We start from the raw sequence: 25,240 nt of genomic DNA on the forward strand, positions 1-25,240 counted from the left end.
AGAAATGCCTTAAATTGCATGTTTAAAAGACCTGGGAATCCTAATGTATACTTCCTGCCGCTCACCCATCATATTGCTTAAAAAGTGCAGAGTTTTATAAGTTGAGAACTATATGAACAGATGTGTTTGCTGAAATGTTTGAGGGTCTTGCTCTTGTAATTTTGGCACTGAGTTCCTCCTTCATTCATTAATTGCTCTTTCCCCCTAAATATATGGATTAGTAGAGTTTCATTTAATGCACGATGTGTTTTCTTTAAAAATGACTTCTCCAAATTTATGTGGATACTAATGGGAACTTTATCATAAAACTGTATCTGTTAAAGTTTTGATGAACACACAGATTGGATGTTGCATGTTGAATCAGCCTTTATCGTCTTTTTCTTCTTGGTAGAGAGAATCAGGAACATGATATTAAGGAGTAAAGAGATCATTTTCAAATAAATGGACATGCTATGCCCAAAGTATATTTATAAATGCAAGTTCTTTTCCAAATTTTTAGTTCCTCCCATTCTCTTCTAAAATAATCAAGAGAAGTAGATAAAATAGCCCCAGTGAGCAGGGTGCTGGTTGTTGACACTTGTAATTGTCACCAATCTCCTTAGTCTTAGGATCTAGGTTAAAAGCCAGCCCAGGCAGAAAGTCCCTGAGACACTTATCTTTAATTAACCAACAAAAAGCCAGAAGTGATAGTGTGGTTGAAGTGGTAGAGAGCCAGCTAAAAAGCACAGCAAGAGAATGGGGCCATAATTTCAAGCCCTAGTACTGTCACACACACACACACACACACACACACACACACACACACGCACGCACGCATGCACACACATACACACACATTTGCCTTAATCACTCAGTCGTGTATCCTTAATACTGCTTTTCCACCTAGTTTAGTTTAGGTAGACAGCTGACAGAAAATGATTCAATGACAATGCACAAAACTCAAGAGTTTCAACCTGAAATGTTAAGTGAAAGGAAAAGACTTCAAATATACTTACCAGTCTGCAAATACACCCATTATTCTAAGTTTCCTCTGCTAGCAGCCTGGCCTTTGTTGTCAGGTTTGAGACTTCCGCATGTACAGAAATAAGTGGGTCAGCTTTGCAGAGACTGAGAGGCAGTCAAGTTGATCCACAGAATTTGTTTAGGTCAATGTGGAACTGCATGGAGCAGATGTGACAGCAGGGAAGTGAATATCATTTCTGGATCATGGTGACGTCTGCTACCTATCATTAAACAGGAAACCCTGCATGCATGGCTTGACTAGAATGAAGGGAGAAAGTACAACCCTTTTGAGCTGTGTCACAAGTGGATAACTATCAACCCCTGGTTGCCATACTTCTATACAAAGAAAATCATCAGAATGTGACCCTCAGACTAATAGTGTAATTGGACAGTTTTCTTCAGGGGCTATTTTGTGGCCTTAAGTTGCGAGATACGTACCTGGTTTCTGCAGAATAGTATCCCCTATGGAGGCTGCCTGTTGGAGGACTTGGAACAGCATTATGGAGAGATGGAACAATAATACAAAACACATTGACAGGAAAGTACGACATTACTGCCCAAATAAGATTAATCGCTGCAAAACTGACTTTCCTTCCAAGGCCTTCAGTTTTCTTTCTCTTCCTTTTAGTTTTTTAAGCAGTTTTGTTACTCAGCAGTGATGAAAATACATGCTTCAGGCAGAATTTGTTGGCATTTGACAACTGACTAATATTATATTACTTGTTACCTTTTTTTTCTCATTAGACTTGATTCCCATGGACTTTTGTTTGTCTGGAAAGTCAAGTCTAATATAGAAGTAGAGCTTAGGTAAGGCCAGATGCACAAGATAGCTGACGGGGAGCCCTGGAGATGTAACAAGGTAGGAAAACTTATGTAGCTTAAAGCCCAAGAGTAAGCAGTTGTCAGAGAAGTACTGCGGAGCCATTGTTGGTTGAATGCTGCTTCTCCAGTGGTATGCTGTATGCCAATAATTTAACTACAAATAACTATACAACTACATATGAAAGAGAACATATGTACATATGATATCATATATATCTGATATGATATCATATATATATATTAGAGAGAGAGAGAACACTAAGTAAAGCTTATAAATCTGACCTGAAATCCAAGTTACAATAATGGTAAGTTTTTATACTTTTAAAAAAATTTTTCTATATAACTCTCAGCCTTGCTTCTAGAGAGTTGTTGGGAAAATATGTAAAGACTATCACTTTAGGAATGCTAAACTAAATGTTTGCCCATGAGTCTCATAATAATTCCTGCTGGCTCAGACTAAAGATATAGATATGATTTTTTTAGTCCAGTGCTATGCAAGGTATTTGAAAAGTGTCACTGGACATGCAAGTGAAATGTCCACCAGGGAAGCACAAAGCATTTTCTGGACATGAGATTTTACAACCTGCACTGAAGAAGGCAGCCCACCACAGAAAAGTCACCGGGGTTCTCTCTGTGTGGGCGTTTTATGTGGCGCAGTCCTCGGTGTAAATTGAGGGATGGAAGTTAGGCGTGGGTATGAAATGCTCAACTTGTTTTACCTTCCATAAAGATAGATGCTGGATGCATCCATCCGTGATTCCGCAAGGCAGAACAATAAACTTCCTCATTGTTTTAAATCACAACTCAGCTTGACTTAGCAAACCGTTTGTAGGAAAAGATTGAGAAAAAAATTAGCTTTATTAGCCACAAAGTAGATAAAAGGAGACATTTGGTTATATAATTTGAACTGAGTACAAATACTTTGCCCTTATCATATTTGTATTCAAAATAAGGAAGCTCTGCTCAGATGGTATTTGAAAAAGTGTGGGATTGTTGCTTATCAGTACATTTATATGTATATAAAATAGTTCACATATACATCACCTATGATGATCTAGAGAGTCTATTTTTCTAGATAAGAGATTTATTGTTTTGTAACTTAAATGTCATGGTATTTACGTGCTTATGATATGTGTTATAATAATGATATGTGTTACAATACAGGATCTATAAATGCAATACATATATGTTACAATATAGTGGTATGTAAGCTATATATTATAATATGTATACTAAAAGTCAATAATTCTAGTATATTTTCAGTGTACTGTCACTGTTTTCCAATTTGATAAACTTCCTTCTGTCCCCCCAAAATCTCTCACATGTGTTTAGTTACTCTCCACTTGCACTTAAGCCTCAAACAACTCGCTAGTCTGCTTTCTGTCTAGTAGAGAGAGCCTTCACTGCAGGCTATTACACTAGGGACTCTTGTTTTCATTCATCTTGCTCATGAGTGCCTGCTTATATTAGTCAGCCACCACTATTTATTCTGAAGTAACAGATATTACCTTATTTCACCTTATAAAAGTTAGGTAATTGTTCATATTGAACATATTTATTACCTATTATTAGACATAAATGAATCAGTTTAATTCTTTCTTATTTTGTTCTATTACCTCTAGTTTCTATTAGAGATTACCATAGTACATGTCCCTTTTTAGTTTATTTTTGCTTTGTTTTAGTTCTGAGCCTTGATCTTCCATTGGCTTCCTGGCATTTGGCAAAGGGCAGGGGCAAAATCAGGAACCATAAAATCTTACATCTTTCTAATCTCTTATTAGCCAGGTTGTGGTAAATGGAATGTCTAGAAATGAGTAAGGTAGAGAGAATCCAGCTGATTATAAGCCTGCAGTATTTCCCATCTCAGGCCTACCAACTTTCAGGGAATGTATCCTTTCATGTGAATGCAAGCGTGAGTTGTGGAAATACCTCCCAAAGGCAGGAGAAAGTGGTGAGGAATCTGGTATGATGAGAGTGCCAAGCAATATGAAACTAGGGAGAGCATAGGTAGGTTGCAAAAGGCCTTGAATGCAGGTCATAACTATTGGAGTTAGTTTTAGAATGAATGGAAATATCTGAATTGTTAGGAGTAGAGGTGTGATGGGTTAAATTTGATAAGCTATGGTAGCCATTATATAATCAAGCACTAATTGAGGCATTGCTATGAAGTGTTTTTATGTATTTGGTTAATATTTACCATTAGATGACTAAAGGATGTGAGCAGATCTCTTCTAAAAAAGAAGAAAACGCCTTAGGACCAAACATTAAGATTAAGTGGAGAAATGATTTTCTTCCTCAAGACTCCAACATTGAAATCTTGCTTGTGCTTCCAACTTGTTGTTTGGGATTGGGTCACATAATTGTATGATTCCTTTTCTTAATACATTTCTCTTTATAGATATAAATATAGAGACAAATATATAAATCAGAGTAGATCTCTGTAGATAGGTGGGTATGTAGCCCATTTGTTTGTTGTATTTCTCTGGTGGGTATGTAGCCCATTTGTTTGTTATATTTCTCTAGAGTCCTGGCTCACAAGAGGATATCGTAATTTTTGGTAGACATAAGAGATACTATAAATTAGAATGGAAAGAATTTTCTAACCCCTCAGAGGTTATAGTGAAAGGGAGTAGATAAAGATGAACCCAGTCATCTTTCATTGCATGAGCTAGTCTAGTAATTTTATTATTTCTTCAAGCTTTCTGTTTCTTGCCCTTACATTACAATGTGGTATTGCATTGCTAATGACTCCATTTTGTTCCCTATGCATTACTCTGTGCATGTGTAAAACTCCAAACTGCAAGTGTTGGTTATTTTTTTCCATAAACTGCTGATTGACTTATCAGTAATTGATCTCACAGCCAAGCTCTCTTGACAGATGAGAAACAGAGATGCCATCCAGGACTAGGAACCAAGCAAGTAGCCTTTTTTTTTTTTTTTTGGTCTGTTGTGAGGCCTGAACTCTGGGCCTGGGCACTGTCCCTCAGCTCATCAGCTTAAGGCTAGCGCTCTACCACTTGAGCCACAGCACCAGTTCCAGCTTTTTCTGCTTACGTGGTGCTGAGGAATCGAACCCAGGGCCTCATGCATGCAAGGCAAGCACTCTACCACTGAGCCACCTTCCCAGCCTGCAAGAAGCCTTGTAAGGAAATGCCTTTTGTTGAACTAAGAAAACTCTCATGCTTTAATTTCCTTCAGCTGCCCTAATGTTGCCCCAAGTGAGAAAGAAAATATCAGAACATGTTAGGGAATGTCTTCTCCTTCCTCAGTATCCCACGTGGTGATGTGACATTCAATGGCAGATTAGGAGAGGCTGTGCAAGAACCCCCTCTGTTCCGCTCAGCTCAGCTCTCTCCATCCCTACTTCACTGCCTACCCCTACAATTCTTCGGGTTCTCCTACAGGTCCCTGCGGTCTCAGTCTCTAAGTAGGTCAGATAATTTAGTGGAATTATTGTCATTTAGTAGATAAGAATGCATTCATAATATCCAATGAGCTTATAGAATTGAGACATTTAATTCTTTCCCTATCCCTCTGAGATAATTGGCAATATACTGTGAATGAAGGAATTTAAGAAGTCATGTAGTTTGACCAGGCTAAAAACAAAAAGGTATGTCTAAGGAGAAAGGGCTCATTACCCTGGTTTGAGCATTACACGGGGGATACGTGTATCAAATTGATCACATTGTACTGTATAAATAAGTACCATTGAAAAGCACGCATGCTGATAAGTCCATTTTCTTGTTACAATTTTTTTTTAGTTAGTTAGACACATAGGTGTCACAAAAAAAATCTTGCATTTAAGTTACCCCATATGAGTGAGAAAAGATCAGAACTTTTAAGGACATTTCATCTTTAAGATTCTCTTATAGAAGTCTGTAGCCACCTTAATCTTTTCCCTTTCCTTCCAGCCTCTGAGTAGTTAGCCAGTTTTTCCCACTCTATAAAGTCTCTCTCTATAAACTTGTATAGATCCTTGGCGATAGCTTGCTGGTGACAGGTATTTCAAAGCCGTGCTGAACTGGTCGGCACTGTCTGCTTTATCAGAACACCACACACAGCGGGGTCTAAACGACAGAAATCCATTTTCTTACGAAGCTAGAAGCTAGAAATCCAAAATGAAGGGAGACTGTTTCTGACCAGGCTTTCTCCAGCCTGTGGATGTCCTTTCCTCTGGCTACCTGAGGAGAGCGCTAGGGAGTCTCTTCCCTATTCACAGGGCCACCAGTGCTCTTTGCCTAGGGCCCAACGTTTTTATTTTTGGTAGCATAAAGGTGTTGTACAGAGGAGTAACAGTGACATGTCAGGTAATGACGCATTTCTTTTTGAACAAACGTCACCCCTTCCCTCACTCTCTCCCAGTTTTGTCCTCTGGTCCCCACCCACAAGTTGTAGAGGTAATTTTCAGCATAGTGTCTAGTGAGTCTCTGTGGCATTGGTTCCCTCCATTGCGCTGCCTCCCTTATGCTCTCAAAGACAAAAAGAAAACTGAAACAGCAACCAAGACAGCAGCAAAGGAGAAAAAACCTCTTGTTTCCATTTCCTGGAGGTCGTTTCGATAAATATTACTTTGTATGATGAGATGCACTGTGCCTTTGTCTTCTTCTCCTAAGACTCTCTTCCTTTGGTCTCACTATGTGTGAATGCTTAGAGTCCTACATAATTTATTATGTCCCAGTGTATTTTAGATCAGGCTTCTGCGTGTGAGAGAAAATACACACCATTTGTCTCTCTGAGCTTGGCTTACTTCACCTAACATGTTTTGTTCTATGTCCATCCATTTCCCTGAACATGACATAGTATCATTCTTTCTAATAGCTGTGTAAAATTCCATTGTGCATAGGTACCACGTTTTGGGGATCCACTCTATTGTGGGGCATCTGGGCTGTTTCCATAGCTTGGCTATTGTGAATAGTGCAGCAATGAACACAGATGTGCAAGTGTCTTTATGGTATCTTGGCTTGGACCTGACTTTCATCACCCCATTTAACTAGTACTTCCTTAAAGCTCTCATTTCTAAAGGATCACTTTGGGGTTTAAGGTATACATGCACACATGTATAAGGCAGGTGCAGGACAGAATTCAGTCAACAGCTCTATAGTATGTTGTTACTTACTTCTGTTGTTCGTTTCAGAATAGTAGATAATGTGTATTCAAAATTTTGTTCTGTACTTTTGCTAAATGTAAGAGCTACAAACCTAAACCATGCATGAATTTATTATTCATTAAATGAATCACTCAGGTGCTTACAGTTTGCTGAGTTTTGCATACTAGCTGGCTGATGTGCTAAGTTGCCACTTTCCTGAGCACAGACACAAACTGAATGTATGAAATTAAAGTATTCAATTTTAATTAATATTGTATACTTTTAAGTGAATTAATATTTTGCATTCTTCTATATTAACAATAACAAAAATAACCCTTACTACTTTTAAGTGTCAGGTTTTTTAGCACAAGTGATTTAGTGAATGTTATGTACTCAGCTTAAATTTAACTAGGTAACTAAACATTCAAGTAAAGGGGGAAAATCTATATTGGTCTAATTTGAATTATATGTTCTTCTCAACAAGCATAATTGCTATTGACTGCCTAAAGCGCCATTTTCTCAGTAATGAATAATCATAAAACATTACAATTGGCACAAGAAGAATGGAAAGAAACTCATCAAAGAAAAAAAAAAGAAGCAGCAGCAAAGCACAAAATACAACAACTCCCCCTCCCTTCTCCTCTGCCTGAAAGAATAAAGCAACGTGAAACACAAGGACTTCATTACCTGTGAAAATGTGCGATGTAATAATCATGAAGAACCTCATTTATTAAAGATAGTCTATCACTTAAGGCTTGACATTTTATTCTAGAATGGGACTCACTTATGCCTGAGTGTGCCACTAATGTACACACACACACACACACACACACACACACACACACACACACACACATATATAATATATATGAGAGAGACTATTAATACCTTGCATATATATATGCATATATATATATGAGAGAGAGAGAGACTATTAATACCTTGCCTGCCTCCCTTCTCATTTACTCAGGACTTAATTCAGAGCTAAGACTTCTGATTTTGCTTTGAATATTTTTTCCCAAAAGTTGAATGCCACAAATGTCACTTGCTGGAGGTAAGGAAGGGAAGTTAAGGCTTAAAGTTAATTCACCCTTCACCTGAGTGACATCTAGAACCACTCTGCAGAGCATGTTCACTAAATTATCCTGAATGATAAGGAAAGCCATAAGCCATGGAAATATGTGAAGAAATCCTAAACTGGAAAACATTTTAGATGGAGAGATGTAAGACGAGCTGTCCACAGGAGGAGAGCGCAGGTCCCTGACAGACAGCCCTGTGCTTGTCCTAAGATGTTCTGAGTCACAGCCCCGATATTTCAGGTCTCACTCTTGGATGTGCAGCTCTCTGCCTACTGAAAGTGGATTCCAGTCCTAATAAACATGCTGGCACCTTCATGTTCCAGGTCTTGCCTCAGTTCTCTCATGGGATGCAAGGAAAGAGGTAGGTGGTAACACTGACTTGAGTGTAATGAGGAACTCGGCCTTCAGTTCCTGAAGGCTGTCGCCATAGAGGTACCATTGACTAACGCACAATACCTGACATTCTAGGACATTGGTGTCGTGTTGAAAAAAATCCATACGTTAAATAAAAAGTCCATTTCTCTTCAGTTACAGTGTTAGTCTCATAAATAACTATTAAATATGCATGCTTTGTAACATGTATGCTTATATTATTTTGTTTCCATAGGAGGGTATAAAACTTGGGAAATGTTTTCTTAGTGTCTGCCCTGCTGGCATTGTAGAGATAATTCTTTGTCCTTGTAATCCTTGGGGTATTTAGTGACACTGCTGGAGTCTGCCCACTAGAGGACCATAGCACTGTCCAGGACTTGTGTCTTCAGACCCTGTGCCATGTCCCATGGGGTCAGATCTTTTCTCTCTAACTCCTGCTGCCAGCCCCCTCATTTTGAGATGGGGCTGTGAAGTTAAGTTCTGTACTGGAGGGCAGAAAGGAGAAGCAAAGGTAAACCCCCAATTTGCAAAAAAAAAAAAAACAGGTTTGCCCTTCTTTTTTAAAAAAAATTATTGTTTTATAAAGCTGCTGGACAGAGGGGTGACAGTTATATGAGTAAGGCAATGAGTCCATTTCTTGTTGAGCATTGTTACCCCTTCCCTTGTTGTTCTGCCACTATGTCTTCCATCCCCAACCTCCCTCCCTCCTCCCTCCTCCCTCCTTCCCCCCTCCCCCCTGAAGTTGTAAAGTTCATTTCCAATATACTGTCTTGTGGATATCATTGTTGCAATGGGTCATCTGGTGTCCTTGTTTCAGCGTTTTGTCATTCCCCTTCCCCTCCCCAAATTAGACAAATGTATATACAAGATGCAGGTTTGCCCTTCTGTCTGTGGTAACTTCCCGGCACTTTCCAACATGGCCAAGCTGGTTTCTGTGGGCCCACTGCTGGTTCTCATCCTCAGCCATTGAATCCTCTACTGGAAGTTTTCTATGATTAATGGTATTGATGATCAGTAAGGCTTCCATTGACTAAACTAACAGCAATCAATGATTTTAAAAACAAAAACATTCTTGGGAAGGTCTGGTAGAATCGCATTTAAAAGTTAGTTGAGTATTCCAAGGTTAGCCCTACTTATAAAGACACTCCTAATTTCTAAATAGAATATGTATTTCCCTATGAGTTTCAGGGTTATTTTCTACTCTCCATGACAGCTTATTTGCTTTGCATTTTGATTATTGTTAAAGGACCTGTCTCATATCCACTACACTATGGGTTCTGGAAGAATAATGAGTATTAAAAAATATTTTTATATTCTGTATGCCCACCATATGGGGAAGAGCAAGTAAATGGAATATTTGATTATTTAACGTTTATGTAGTAGTTCTGTGTGCCAGAAATTGTTCTGGAAGTTGGATACACACAGACCTACCAGTATAGAGGCTTCTCCTGAAAGAATTAATGTCAAAGTAGAGATAACAGGTTTCAAATAAGTAGTTAGAAAAGACTAGGTTAAGAAAGTATTAAAGAGAAAAGCATATCCTAGGTACTGTGAAAAGTGTCACCAACTTTTGATTCTTTTCAGAGTGAAGAAATGAATGGCTAACTTCAAGATAATACTTTATTTTGCAAACCATTAATTCATTAGATGGGAATGGGATATAAAATTATACCTGAAATAAAGGATTATTACTCTCTTCTCCTAGGACAAAAAAGAAAAAGAAAGGAAGGAAGGAAGGAGGGAGGGAGGGAGGGAAAGAAGGAAGGGAAGAAGGGAAGGAAGGAAGGGAAGGAAGAAAGGAGAAAGAAAGAAAGAAAAAAGAAAGAAAAGAAGGAAGAAAGAAAGAAAGAGAAGAAAAGAGAAACAGGGAGGAGGGAGGAGGAACAAAATGGAAGGAAGGAAGAAAGGAAAGAAGAAAGGAAGGAAGGAAAGAAGGAAAGAAGGAAGGAGAGCAGGCAGGCAGACAACAAACCATCACTAAATGGAAAGTATAAGTAGAAAGAGAGACGGTCAGGGTTTAAGCTCTAGATTGAGAATCTTGGGGCAATTCACAGAATTCCCATTTTAAGGGCTTCTACTAAAATTGAATACTATTACTGCTATAAGAAATTGCCAGTGTAGTTAAAATAATGTTAACTTCATAAATTGTAAAGAACAGAAGTCAGACCTGGGTCTTACCACACTGCAAAGGAGTTGTCAGTGGTAAATTCCTTCCAGACCTTTCCATCCTATAGAGGTCACTCATCACCCTTGTCTTATTGTTCCTTCCATCTTCAAATCCAGCACAGCAGCATGGCTCTATCTGTGTTTATGCTTACTCCTCTTTTTCTGACCACAACCAGGATAAGTCACTTATTTTTTTTCAGACAGGTTTGATCAGGTCAGGCCTGTCTGGATTGGTTAGGCTGATTATTCCCTCTCACATGCCCCCAGTCAAGTATACAAAGTTCTCGCCTCTTGTGAGGATGTTTGGTCGGGAGCCCAGGAAGCAGGCCTCTTTAGAAGATTAGTCTGCTTACCCCACACATGAAGTGAGCTTGCTTTAAATAACCTTAAAGAGAGTGTCAAAACCAAGGGCCTACAAGAGAGAGCCTGCTGCTTTTTATTTTATATAAATCATTTTAAGATTATTCTCTCTTTCCTGACTCTGCTTTCCTATATGTACATGAATATCATGACTACATTTGCCACCCTTTCTCTCTCCATTTGTCTGCCACTATCCATTGAAACCCTAGTCCTCTACACCAGACACGTTTCAGATTCCTGATATTGATCTTGTTAAACTGTCTGTTAATTGTTCCAAGGGTTTTACAATATCCCTGCCAATACCATATACCATATTTATTCAGTTTGATGGTATATATATATATATACACACACATATATATGCATAGATACCTATATGCATAGGGCCTTTTATATGTTTCATGTTTTAGATCTAATTTCCACATAGGGGAGAAAACATGCACTCTGTCAGAGTCAACATAATTTTCTCCAAATCCATTCATTTTCCTGAAAAATACATATTTTTCCTGATGGATGAATAAAATCTCGTTATATACATACACACATAGATACTATATATATATGTATATATATGTATGTACACACACACACACACACACACACATGAGTCTATTTCTGATCCCTACATCCCTCTTTAATTTTTAGAGTATAAAGATCAGAACATTATTCATTGGTCCTTCATCATTCTTCAATGAGAACATAAAAAGAGAGAATTAGTTTAAATGGAAGCATAGATGATTTGGCTATTTATTATTAGGTTTTCTCAACATTTGAGTTTGGTGGAGAACCTGTGGAAATCTGTAAAAACAGGAACTTCTCCTTGGTCTGAGATGTGTTAAGATTAAGAATAAAGGTATGGTTTTTTTTTCCCTCTGTGGGAAAAATCATACAACACAAGCAGAAGGGCATATGATCAGAAACAATCCTTAGATATACAAACTGTCTTCCAAGTTGAGAATACCAAGGATCAATGCTTTTGCTTTGTGTTGTGTTTTGGTAGTTCTCAGCTTTTTCTGCACTTAAAATGTTGATGCCAACATTTCTTTGGGTTGTGGGATGTTGAAAATGTGCCTCATCCACAAAATACTTGTAGATTTGAGTTGGTTTTTATTGTTATGATACAAGAAAGGGGGAAAGAAGTTGAATGTCACATTATTCTTTGTGCTGATGGAGTGCCCTGAAAACATAAAAGTTTTCTTTCTAGAAAACAAAACAAACACAGCCTTCCATAGTTAGCAATTTTCTAACCAGAAAATGCCAGAATGCTTGTTGTATTTTACTCTCTAGTTTGACAACTTTGAGGGAATTACTATATTTTGCAAAAATACTATTTAGACATCTCTGCTGCTATGTATCTATTTGGTAGAAAGCTAGTGAAGAAAAGCTATTGAATCCATACAGTAATCCTAAAATCTTGTAATTTTAGAGTTTAAAGAAACCCTAAAAGGGATTTAGTTCAGGTCTATGAAGCCCGGGTCTCTGCTAGGAACATTCTGGGTAAATGGCTGTCCATATATGATAGATTTTCACCTCTTTACCCACTGCCAATTTCCAGGCTCTGATGACCTTTACTTGTTGCATTCTAACCCCTCACCAAAGTTCATCTGAACAGCATACAAGGTGAAGCCGGGTTCTTGCTCAGATACGAGGCTTCCTCTGTATGCTGACATTACCTCTCAGTATCTGCATGCAGTAAGACAGCAACCCCTTAACGGTGATGTCACGTGACCACATTGCACACCCTGCTTATGCCGCTTAAACTTCTCTGTTTAGATGCCATCTGCAAAAATTGGGACCCTGTCGCTCAATTTGTCTCCTCTTTCTCCCAAGGATATATTATGCTTCAATTTGGGAAACCTCTGCTGTCTTCCAGGGGTTCTCCTGGTACCATGGCACCCCGCAACGAGGTTGGATGCTCAGTTTCTTTAAGAGACCAGGCATGAATTCCTGTCCCTGTCTGTCCTGGCCCTACCTGCCCTTCCAATGACAGGAGCCAACATGGTCCCATGCTTTGTGCAAGTCTTGAAACACCCACTTTTCACCAGTGCAGTTTTTGATTGTGTTTCATACTTAATTTGCATGAAAAAAAAACATTCTAATACAAGAGGGTTTGAAATGTAGGCATGGGGTGGGGAGAGGCCCAGGCCTACGAATATTATGGGAGCAGGTTTCCTAGCAAGTGAGCCAGGCCGCCAGCGGCAGAGCCTGGATCAGGATCTTTATGGAGTTTCCATTTAGAAGAAGAAAGTCCCCATTGTTTTTGCCATGATGCTTCAAGTGTCTCTCATTTGTACTTATTGCCTGATTCAAAGTAAGTGGTAGATTCATGTCCGTGGCACATTATTGATGAGTTGCTATGTGGGACATACTGTTGTGAGTTGTTCAGTGGGAAACAACTCATTCTCAGGCAGATTCGATTCTAGAGTAAGGTAGAGAAAGGTGAGGCTCGTTCTCAGCCTGGTTCATGTCAATAGTTTGCCACAATTCCTTTATCTGAATTGAGTGACTCGGGAATACAATTCGAGACAACCGGGCCTGGGCCTCACAGCTCCTCCCGCGGTGCGGCTTCCTGTCCCTCCTTCCAAAACAGTCGTGAAGATACAGAAAGGAGAATTCCCCAAGGGAATGGAAAACCCATAGTGATGTCACATAAACAACTGCCAGAATTTTGGAGAAAATTCTACCACATGCAAAGCATATGGAGAGGAAAAGGGCAATCAATTCAGATGCTTCAGATCTTGCTGCTTGGAGGACAAACCGGCGCCTGGAAGAGGACAAGCAGGAGCATCATGTCTTCTTCACTGTCCAGCTCTGGGATGTGTGTTCTGAATCTGCAGCAGTATCCACTAAGAGTTTGCTCTCCCTGTGAGCTGCACGGGCAGCAATTTCAAGGTGACCTAAATAACAGTCTCCATTGGCAATTCACTTCTTAGCTAGTCCTTCGACTTCAGGGGGAAAATGGGAGAGCCTGGAGAGTAGGTCTGTACTATCTAGAATCTTGGTTCGACTGGATAAAGCAGAATGGATGAAAAGATGCTTCCTTACAAGCCATTTGAATTCCTCTATGTTCTTCACATAACAGTGTCATTTCAATGTTTTCTGACCTGCTCTAAGTCCTACCGCCTGTATCAATTTCTGAATATCTCCACCTAAATACAATTTTGCCCAACTTTGCATAATTTATAATCAGGTGAAATATGAATTTCAAGTAAAACACCCCCTCCCAAGCAATATATATATATATGTATATGTGCATGCATGTGCACACGTGTACATATATGCTTGTGCATACATGTACATATACAATCTATGCATTGTGCATACATGTTTATGTATATATCCATACATAACAAATGTATGTATGTATATATTTATGTACACATATACTTAATTCCGACCCTTGCAAATATGCACTTTAGGTTTAAGTCTGAGACATGGAAGATTCTATTCTCCAATTGGGCAATGAAATAGAGGAACAGAATAGGCTAGATGCTCTGTTCATTGTCAGATGTGAACTATAGCTGTATCCCCACATTTTAGAAAATGGAAAGGTAAAGAATGATTGGTATATCATCCTGAAAAAGAATGTGACTTTACAAGAATATGAAAGTGTAAATTTATGTGAATCTTCAATATGATGAAAGATATTGAAGGTCCATGAGTCACACACTGTAGGAACAGAAGAGATAGAATTGACAGGAAAAGGAGCTGAATGAATTTGAGTGGCTTATCCATCATTAACGCAGGAACAGTAAAGAAAAGAACCGATGTTCTGGAAAATTGAACCATTAATATGGACCATGATTTTTGAGCTTTCCCACAATGCAGAATAAAAGGAAAAACATAATAAAAAGATGATAGATGAGAATTTAGGGGGAAAAATAGCTGACAGTTGACAGTGATCAGAGAAGAGATGATATAAAACTTAACCAAAGCAACCATGTAATTTAAGCCACAATACCTTTCTTAGATTGAGACTTGCCTTCAGCTTCAAGAATGGAATGAACAAGTCTAGACTTCCATAAAGACCTCAGCAGGCAGAATTTAAATTTGAAGACAAAAATATCCTAAAAAGTATCTCAAAGGAAGAAAATCAAGGATTACTTCTAAAGAAAGTCACAGTTCCTTATGCTACAGAACAATGAGAATTTTTACTATAAAGATTTACAAGCAGAGACAACATATTGAAGATTTTTATGCCAAAAGTGAGTAGCATTTCATGTGTGACCATAACCAAAGAATCTCCATGGATATGCCTTTATAGAGTAGGCAAAATAATACACATTTCACACAATCATTTTGAGGCTTATGGCAGGTCATGAATGAGAAAACGCTTGATGGCTGCCAAGTTCCGCTTTGGGTAGGTGCTGTTCGTGGAGTGACAGTTGTAGATGCTAACTAAGACTGAAGAGGAAGCAGGCCTCTGACTGATCTGGTACACAGGGGCTGATCTTAATCCCTGCAAAGAGGGATGCCTTGTGACAGGCAAAGGCCTCTCTCGTGATACACAAGGATTTGTCTTCTGCAGCTAGCCCTCAGTTAAGTGATCTAGACTTTCTGCTCCCCTTCTGTAAGACAAGTTATTCAGGGCTCAAATGTTCTGGCTTCACTATTCTACCAGTAAGAATTCCAAGGCTCTATGCACCAACCATCATATTAATACTTTGATGTTTTTAAACCCTTCTGTACGCATTTTTTTTTACTTTAGAGACACAAAATGTGCTTTAGGCAGATATACTGGGGAGATGAATAGTAGATTCCAAATAAGTAGCATTTGAATTCTGCGTAACTGGTCAAAAGGACCAGGAAATGGGCAGCTTTAACAATGCAAAAGGTAAAAACTAATTAAGCAAATGCACCCCATGTGTGTATATGCAATACTTTTAGCATTTATATTTGAGGTAGATAAAGGTTTGCAAGACTCTAACCCAAAATATCGCAGTGTTCAGAAATGCATGGAGGTAGATAGGGCAGTAATGGGGTTAAAGAGGAGCATGGGTAAGGTTTGTTAATGGAATTTGTATGCAAGCTGTGTAGGAACTTAAAGCACATTAATAATAAAAAGCCCTGCTTTAAAAACTGACCTTGTAGTTGAAAGATATGCACTTGTATCATTACCAATTAATGTGTTAGGTAACATAGCTTGTACTTGGAAAGCAACAAGGAGGAGTATCTAAATGATATTCACACATCTTAATTAGTGTCATTAATAGTTCTCTGGCCATCTTTCTTGGTAGCAATGGCATTATACTGCAAACGTCTTCTTATAAGTCAAACCAACAAGTGAGATTTGAAGCCAAGTCCTTATAAGTGGTTTTAAGTTACGGTGCCTACATGACTAGAATGTTCCTCCAGGGTCTCTTCTCAGCAGCGGGATGTTTGAAGGCCAGACCTGAAGGTAATGACTTGTCGGCAGCCTTCCAAAAGTTCTGTGAAATTAGAGCGCAGAAAGCAAGAACTATACGAACCAAGATTTTTCATATAGCACCCTTTTGTGATTGGCCAAGGATTTTTGACAATATTGATGAAATAATATCAATGCTTCATCCATAAATTTCCTGTCTGCTGTTGAGCAGCCAAAGGGAATTTTGAAGCAGGTTCTGAAAGTTGCTATAAAAGCCTTACAATTGAAACTATCGATGCACTACTTTACAGTATGACATGTCTAAGCTAGTATAACTTTGGATCAGTCCTGTCACGGGCGTATCTTAACTCCATTACTTTCTGTGAAAGTTATCAATGGTATAGGCTGTGCTTAAAATAAATCTTATTGTTGGGTTTTCTTGTGACTTTAAAAGAACAATATTTCTAAAGTAAGGGTAGGGAGAGGGAACTGAAAAATTACAAAATAGAATGAAATGAAATAGAAAAAAAACGATATGTGTCTACCTAGCCCATATATATACACACGTTTATATGCTGTATATTTATGAGTGCATATATATTTATAAATGCAATGTTTAACTAACAGTATATTTTTACAAAAATATTTTACATTTATATATGACATTTTATAGGTTTATTACATTTATCCATTACATTATTTATACATTATGTATTGATTGTATATCATATGCATTACATATTTATAGACTTATACTTACATATATTACTTAGATATGCATATATAATATGAATAATATTTACATGTTAAAATATTTAACTTATAAATATATTTTCCTTTTGTCACTCTTATGTCATCAAGACTATTTAGAAGTATAATCAATATAAAATAGTCAAATTTCAATTTTTCAGATTATTTAATGTCTTCATCCATTCAGGTTGCTATAACAGTATAATATAATTAGATGGATTACACCAGAAATGTATTCTGAATGAAGAGTCTAAGCTCAAGAAACCAGTAGATTTGGTGTCTGGGGTGTGGATCTGCTTCAGAAGGCAGAGGGGTGGGGGAATGGTCTTATGTCTTTATGATATTCCAACCCCATTCAGGAGAGCTGTGCTTTCAAGACCTGACTTCGCAAAGGCTCCACCCCTGATACTATTATATTTATGAGTAGTCTTCAGCATGCAAAACATACAAGAATTTGCTTTTGAAAACACCTTCCTCCAACAAAATGGGGAGGGAGGCAAAGTGAAGGAAATTTCTAACAGCCTAGCTTTATGTCTATAGTTGTGAAAGTATAGAGTTGAGATTGTTTTTCTAGAAAATTTTTTAACTCAAAATATGTCTATGAGCCCTTATTTTTATTTAACTTTAACTGATCTGTTATTCTCACACTTATTAGCCTTCCTTAAAATCACGTTGCTTATCATGGCCTTCCCTTCGTCTTGCTCTAAGGTTTTACAGCTTAGCATATGAGCTGTTTCATCCTCTTCCTCCTCCTTCTATGTAGAATTGTTTTAAAATGGTCCTACTCAAACATTACCCAAGTACTTACACTGTCTTATCCATTATGTAGGAGAGATGAGTCCATTCAAGGCACTGGCCTATCTAATCATTGACCCAAAGAAATATCTACTCATTCCCATTTTATTCCAATTCAAGTAACTGATCCTCCACATATTCTAATTTGGCTTTGTCCCTCAGTTCTGCTAAACAGAGCAAGAAATTTTTAGGAGAAATGCCATACATATGATTGTGAGTAGAAAGCAGCCTGCCTGTATCCCACAACAAAATATTTTCAGACAACTTAATTACATATAAACACTTAGAAATGTGAACAGAATAGTTAAATGTCTTCTTCACTTGTTCATTTATCCATGGAGTTAATCACACTGGCACATTGGAAAGTGTCACATCAGGCTGTGTGTGAGTGTACACGCGCGCGCACACACACACACACACACACAGAGCTATCTTCCATTTCCACTTTGTATGAAAGCAGCAAAGCAAAGCTGAGATAAATCCCGGGCCCTGGATCAGAATCTCCATTTTTAATAAGATCCCCAGAGGATCAGTATGCACACAAGCTGGAGCAGCGTTGCTGTGGGGCGCATCCTCTTGGTTCTTAAGTAGAATTTTTTTAACGGAGCCTTCTCTTAATTCAATACGATGCTAGCATTTTAAGTCTTATCTCGGGTTACACATACTTTCCGTTGAACTCTAGAAAACTCTTTCCTCTTGTGCTAGAACAGCTCATTTCCATGCTCCACATAATGTAACCACAACTACTTCTTCAAATGAATTTACTTGGTTTATTAAAACAATATCTTGCCTTACAACAAGAGCTAGCCTTCTAGAAAAATATCTAAACCATCATTAAATTTGCCTTCTGTTTTTGTCTTAAACGTATATCAGCAGGTGAGCACCCAAATCTCAGATTCTTTGTGCAAGTTTTATGATAATTGGTTTTCTCAAAAAAATACCTAGTTTTTTTTAAATCAGGTCATTTTCAGGACACTCCATATTAAAAAAATTATAAAAATTTGAAAGCAATTAATCTTGGGGTGAATAAAACTTTGCCTTATATTTTAGAGTAGATGATTCTTGTTGAGTATATAGACATAAACACTGGCAGGACACTTTATCTCTTGCTCAGGTTTTCATTTTCACAGCTGTGGACACATGCACCAACAGGGTTACACACACCTGTATAAAATGGATGTCTAACTACTAATTGCACATCCATCTTGTGCGTGCACACATACACACATACACACGTACACATATGGGAAATAATATAAAGTCTAGATGCTTCGAGGATCTAATGGCGTTAATTTCAACCAGATAGCAAAGGTTTTAGTTGAATCCTGTTCTTCCTGCACTTAGCTGGCTTTCCCCCTCATAATTCATGAGAACTGATCATGCTTCCCAGTATGACTCCAGCTTGTCTCTTTGTTCCTCTTGCTTTTCTCAATCTTGCTGGCTAAATAATGTAGCAAGCCTAATAAATTCAAATAAAACTTCTGATTGGTTTGGCAGCAGTTTAACAATCGAGAATAATTTACTGATCTCTGAGACTTCGTGTGAGTCCATAATGTTTAGACTAGAAATAATAAAATGCACTCAATTGATTAAACTGTTTGTAGACGTCTAAGAATTAGCATATTGTATAATTGCAAATATTGTATAATTACCAAGTAGGGCTGATAAAAGGGTTCAGTGCTGCTATGGACTGCTGGACTGGTAACCTTGATGAGGACAGAATCTCAATCTCAATGGAAAGTGAATTCTCTGTGGACTGAATACAGAGTGAGTGAAGGATGAAGAGCCAAACTTCTGTTGCTTCTTTCTATGGATGCTGCGGAACTCCCCAGACCTCTGCTCAGCTCAGCTCCGCTCAGCTCCGGCAGCCTGAGGGAACCTCAGGGCGGCTTAGCTGTGTCCTGAGCAAATGCTGTAGGCTAACACATAGGTTGGAGCTTTCTTCTTGCTCTCCTTCAGAGTGATGAGAACTTTGGAATGAAGCTGCAAAGCTGGCAGGCCAATTGGAAATCACAGGACAGTTATCTAATAAGGACTTCTGTTCCCTTCTTCCTTCCTCCCTCCCTCCCTCCTTCCCTCCCTCCCTCCTTCCTTTCCTTCCTTCCTTCTTCCCTTCCTTCCTTCTTCCCTGTCTCCCTTCCTCCCTCCCTTCTCCCTCCCTCCCTCCCTCCCTCCTTTCCTTCCTTCCTTCTTCCCTTCCTTCCTTCTTCCCTCTCTCCCTTCCTACCTTCCTCCCTCCCTTCCTCCTTTCCTTCCTTCCTTCCTTCCTTCCTTCTTCCCTCTCTCCCTTCCTACCTCCTCCCTCCCTCCCTTCCTCCCTTCCTCCTTCTCTCCCTCCCTCCCTTCTTTCCTTCCTTTCTTTCTTTCTTCTTCCTCCTCTTTCCTTCCTCCCTCTCTTTCCTTCCTCCCTTTCCTTCCTCCCTCCTTCCCTCCCTCCCTCCCTTCCTTCCTTCCTTCCTTCCTTTTTTCTCTCTTCCTTTTCTTTCTCTCTTTTAGTTTTTCACTTTTATTTTAAAATGATTTCTGATTGTCTTATGTTTAGAAGACTCAATTTGTTATCATTGCTAAGACTTTGAGTTTCTAGTTATCTCTAGTACAATATTAGATAAAATGGTGAGAAAAATGTTTTTACTTTGTTCCTGATCTTATGAGAAAATGATCTGGTCTTTCATCATTAAAAGTATCAGCTCTGGGATATGTGCAGAGAACCTTGGTTAGGCTGAACACATTTCTGACGATTCTTCGCTTTGCCTGGTTTTGGTGTTGGGAGTCATATAAGACTCATACTGATCAGTTAAAAAGTGCTTGTACTCTTCCTGTGATTTGGGAGAGTTTATAAAGGACTGGTCTTAAGTTGTCTTTAAAAACTTGGTGGGATTCCCCAGTGAAATCCAGAAACTGGGCTTTGTAGGCAGTTTGAAAACGACAAGCCAGTCGTGTTATATGGTGTCAGTTATTCTGGAGGTAAGGACAAGACTGAACAGCCCCATCTGAAATGACATTATCTCTACCACACACGTCTTCATGGCCCCTGGCCAGGGCCACAGAGGGTGGTGTCGTGGATCTGGAGTTCAGTTTCATGTTCGTTTGAATGGCAAATATTTTCTTGTCTAGGCAAACACATGCATCTGCATTTCCTTCTCCTTTCTCATAGCTTCTCAGTCTTTGGGATATTTATTAAGGCCCAAATTAGCTCTTTATACAAAAGGTTAGTGATAGTCTGTTGTGGATTCTAGTTCAGATTAAAATATGAATCTTTCATGGTAGAAGGGGCGGCCCGGGGAGTGTGAAGCTTCTGAACACTTAGAGCAGTGCTGCAGACTAAGTCTTCATTTTCCAATGTATCCAAGTCATGCCAAACTTATTGTAGTAAAATATGCATACTGGAATCAGGGAGTATGCAACCTGCATTTTATTTCTGAATACATGTTTGATAGGCAGAAGAGACAGAACACATGTGTTCATCCATTTTGAACTCATTAACAAAGCAGAAACATTAGTAAAATATGTCTTTGGCTGGTTTCTGGAATGGAAGAGGGAACAATTAAGCTGTAAGACACTCCAGGGTGGGTATTATGACCTAATAATGACATGCCCTGGTAGTTTTGACTGAGTGCCATTAACTGCCAAGGCATATCATTGCTTGTCTGTAACACGCACCCTGGAGTGTCTTCTGAGGAGGATAGAAATGTTAATTCCTCAAGAAATCCATTCAGCAAAGAAGACACCAATGCTCTAAGAAGAAGAATATGTCAAAATCTTTGTGATGAGTTTAGTTTTTTTTTATGGCAGACTGGATCAAACTGTTTAAGCATTTACGGGGGGAGAGGGGGGTAGGGGAAAAACAGTATAGTAGAACCTGAAAGAATGAGGATTTGCATTCCAGCTCTACCAATTTCTGTGTTCTTTCCTTCTGTTTTTTTATTATTCCAGTGCTCATATTTGAACTTCATTATCTTTCCAAATAAGGCTGAAAATTCAGCTAGCTTATTTTACAGTGTATTTAGTAAGTAACATGAGATTTTAAGAACATACTTTTTAAGGTCTTTATAATCAGCTTTGAATAACTGAACAAATATATAATGGACCATAGTAAGTGACAAATAACCTTAAGAGAATTTGGAAACACAAGGTATTGAGTGGCTGAATCTGATTTCTCTACCTGCCCTCCTCTTCCTCCCCTGCATTTACCTATACAAACTCTTTTCAGAGGGTGAAGGGATAAAAGGAAGACTGCTTAATGCACAGAGTCTAAATGTGAATAAGAGAGAAAAAAATCAGACAAAGAGACAGCTGGGTATGTCAGGTTAGACAGAGAAATGTGCTTGGAGGAGAAGGAAGATATAGGCTGTCTGGAAGAGGCCTGTGACTTACAGAAAGAGATAGGAGATGGAAATCCCCATTTGGGTGAGGATTTTCTCTGTTGGACACCAATATAAACTAAGAAGCAAAAGGATGTAGGCATTTGACTGAGGCAGCAAAGTATTGAGGAATGGAAAGAAAGAGCCAGGAAGGAAGGTGGGGCAGAACTCATGTAATTTCAGAAGTCTTCTTTTTCTCTATACAACAAATCTGCATCAATGTGGCTTTGGATGATATGGATGTAGAACGGTGTGGCCCTTGCCTTCCAGGAGTTTGCAGGGTATTGGAGATGAGCTAAACCTCATACAAACTACGTTGAGTGAGTGCCATGGAGGTGGAGGAGAATGTTGATGAACGGAGGCTGTGCAGGCTCCCGAAGAGCAGGACAGGAGTGGAATCACACAATGGAGTAGTGGCAGGAAGTGCTGGCAGCTAGGTGTATAGTCCAGGGATGGTTAAAACCTAATGGAGCGAGCTGGATGCCTGTGGCTCAAGCCTAAAATCCTAGCTACTCAGGAGGCTGAGATCTGAGGATGGTGGTTCAAAGCCAGCCCAGACAGGAAAGTCCGTGAGAATCTTATCTCTAGTTAACCACCAGAAAACCAGAAGTGGTGCTGGGGCTCAAGTGGTAGAGCTCACCTTGAGCTGAAGAGCTCAGGGACAGCACCTAGGCCCAGAGTTCAAGCCCCATGACCAATAGAGAAAAAGAGAGAGAAAAAAAATCCATAATGGTTCAGGTAGGTTAGGGACAATGAGGTACAACAACAGACTTTTGATGGAATAAGTATGGGGAGGGTTTACACAGAAAGGCAGAAAATGAAAGACTAAAAAACATTCACAATGTGATAACAGAGGACCTAGCTGTCAGACAGAGAGGGCTGGGAGGGGCCTCCCTCCACAGCTGTAGACAGGCAGTGAGCTCCAGCCAAGACTTGGTAGGCAGGGACCTTGACCCATGGTGAATGGTTCATCTTATTTGTTAACTTGACTGAACTAAAGGATGCCAGCATTGCTGATAAAATATTATTCTCGGTTTGTGGGGAAAGGATGGGCAAAGGGGTCTCTGAAGAGATTCAGATGTGAATCAGAAGGCTAACTATATCATATCCCCCTCAACAACCTGGGAAGGAATCACTCAGTTCATTGTGGGCCTGTCTACCACAAAAAGGCATTGGAAGAGTAATTCATTTTTCTTTAGCTGGGACATCCATCTTCCTCTACCTTCTTGGGGCCTTTGGCTAACAATACCTCCCCCCCACTCCCTTCCCCTCCCCACTCTCCCCCTCTCCCCTCCCCCTCCCTTCAGTCCTCAGGCCTTCCTCCTAGAACTGGGGGTTACAGCATTGGCTCCCCTGATTCACAAGCCTTTGAACTTGATGACAACATACCCCGAGGCTCTTCAGCTTACAAGCAGAACCTTCTGGAACTTCTTCACTTTATAATTGCATGAGCCAATATCCATATGCATTTCTCCTTATGCGTCTCTCTATCCCACTGGTTTGATTTCTCTGGGGAGCCTAATTAATACAGGTGGGTTATGATACATTATTTCAAAGCTAACACATAAATTCAATTACTAAGTCTATGACAGACATTGTAAAACATAGTTTTAAAAAAAAAAATCTAAGCTTTGAGTTTCTTGCAATACCCTGGGAAGCCAGAGATCAGGGGGGTGAAGAGGTGGAGTGAGGCTTCAGGATGGATTGAAAGTATCTGCTGGGCACTCTTTCTTGGTAATTGAAATATATCTAAAATTTAATGATTTGTTTTTCTAGGGCATATAAAAATATCTGTATCAAAATGTCCTTCTATTCAAATAATTATATTCAAGTATCAAGGGCCCAGCATGAGACCACCACAGCGGCTCTGTTATTATAGCTGACATAAAGGTTTATAGCTAAAATAGCAGCAATGCTGACTTAATCCTGAATCTCAAAGTGTTAGCTATATTAATTTAAATCCCTCCTGCCTAGGTAAAAAAATATATATAGGCCTGCTCTGGAAGGAAAGCTGCAACTCTAGGTGAGACACAAACTCAGTTATAGTGAGCCCTCATTAGCTAGGACTACAGGTGAACAGCCCCACCCTTAGGTAGAACATGGAAAAGAAACACAGGCTAGGTCAGGAGTGAACAGGGTTTATTCCTAAATGAAATCTTCAACTGCAACAACAACAAAAAAAAATGACTTATTGAATTTATTTATTAGTGTGTCTATAAGCATAACTTTCAGGCTTCAAAGCAGCTTAAAGAAAACACTAAGAACACACATCAGTTTGTGCTATAGTACTTCTTGGCTTCTCAAGTAATATTAAACTAAAATAAAAGGAAAATGTTTACTTTGGTGATAACAAGAAGTTAATAACCAGAGTTTAGAAGGAACTCATTAAATATTAAAATATTTAATAAAAAGTGTTAAAACTCTCAATGATAAATAAGAGCTTACAACAAATAAATGCATGTTGAATACTATTTATGGACTCCAAAACAGTGCAAAATCAGCTGCAGAGTAGTAAACAGAGCTGAAATGGCCCTAGACTTTTTTGAAATTTATAAATTTAGCCAGTTAATAGTGTAAGCAGGGAATCTACATAAAAGTGTAATAAACAAAATGCTTATTTCTGATAATATTACTAAAATATGAGAATTAATATATTAGTGAGATACCATTTTGGTTTGAGCCAGGAAATCTGTGGTAAGAATGAGATACTTGTAGACATTCTTACTGTCAATGCAAGTTATCATAACTGACTTAGAAAAAGATCAGTTAATATACTCCAGAAAATCATAAAAATTTTATATCTTTAGTCCAGTGATTTCAGTCTCAGGAAATTATCCAAAGGTAATAAAGACAAAAGAGAGTGCTATACGTGGAACTATTAATTGCAATGCTGTTTACAATCGTTAAAACTAGAAACAACCAGAATGGTCATCAATAGAAAATTATTTAATTAAATTGCAGCAGCACATATGTTGAATGGAAAATTATTTATCTATTTAAAAATGAAAATGATGAAGTTTATACAGCCAAGTGAAATGGCTTATAATGAGAATACAAAGACAAATAACATTGACTCCATTATGAAAATATACATGCACATATC

This window comes from Dipodomys ordii, unplaced genomic scaffold (genome assembly GCF_000151885.1).
Source record: "Dipodomys ordii isolate 6190 unplaced genomic scaffold, Dord_2.0 Scaffold98, whole genome shotgun sequence".
Classification (NCBI taxonomy): Eukaryota; Metazoa; Chordata; class Mammalia; order Rodentia; family Heteromyidae; genus Dipodomys; species Dipodomys ordii.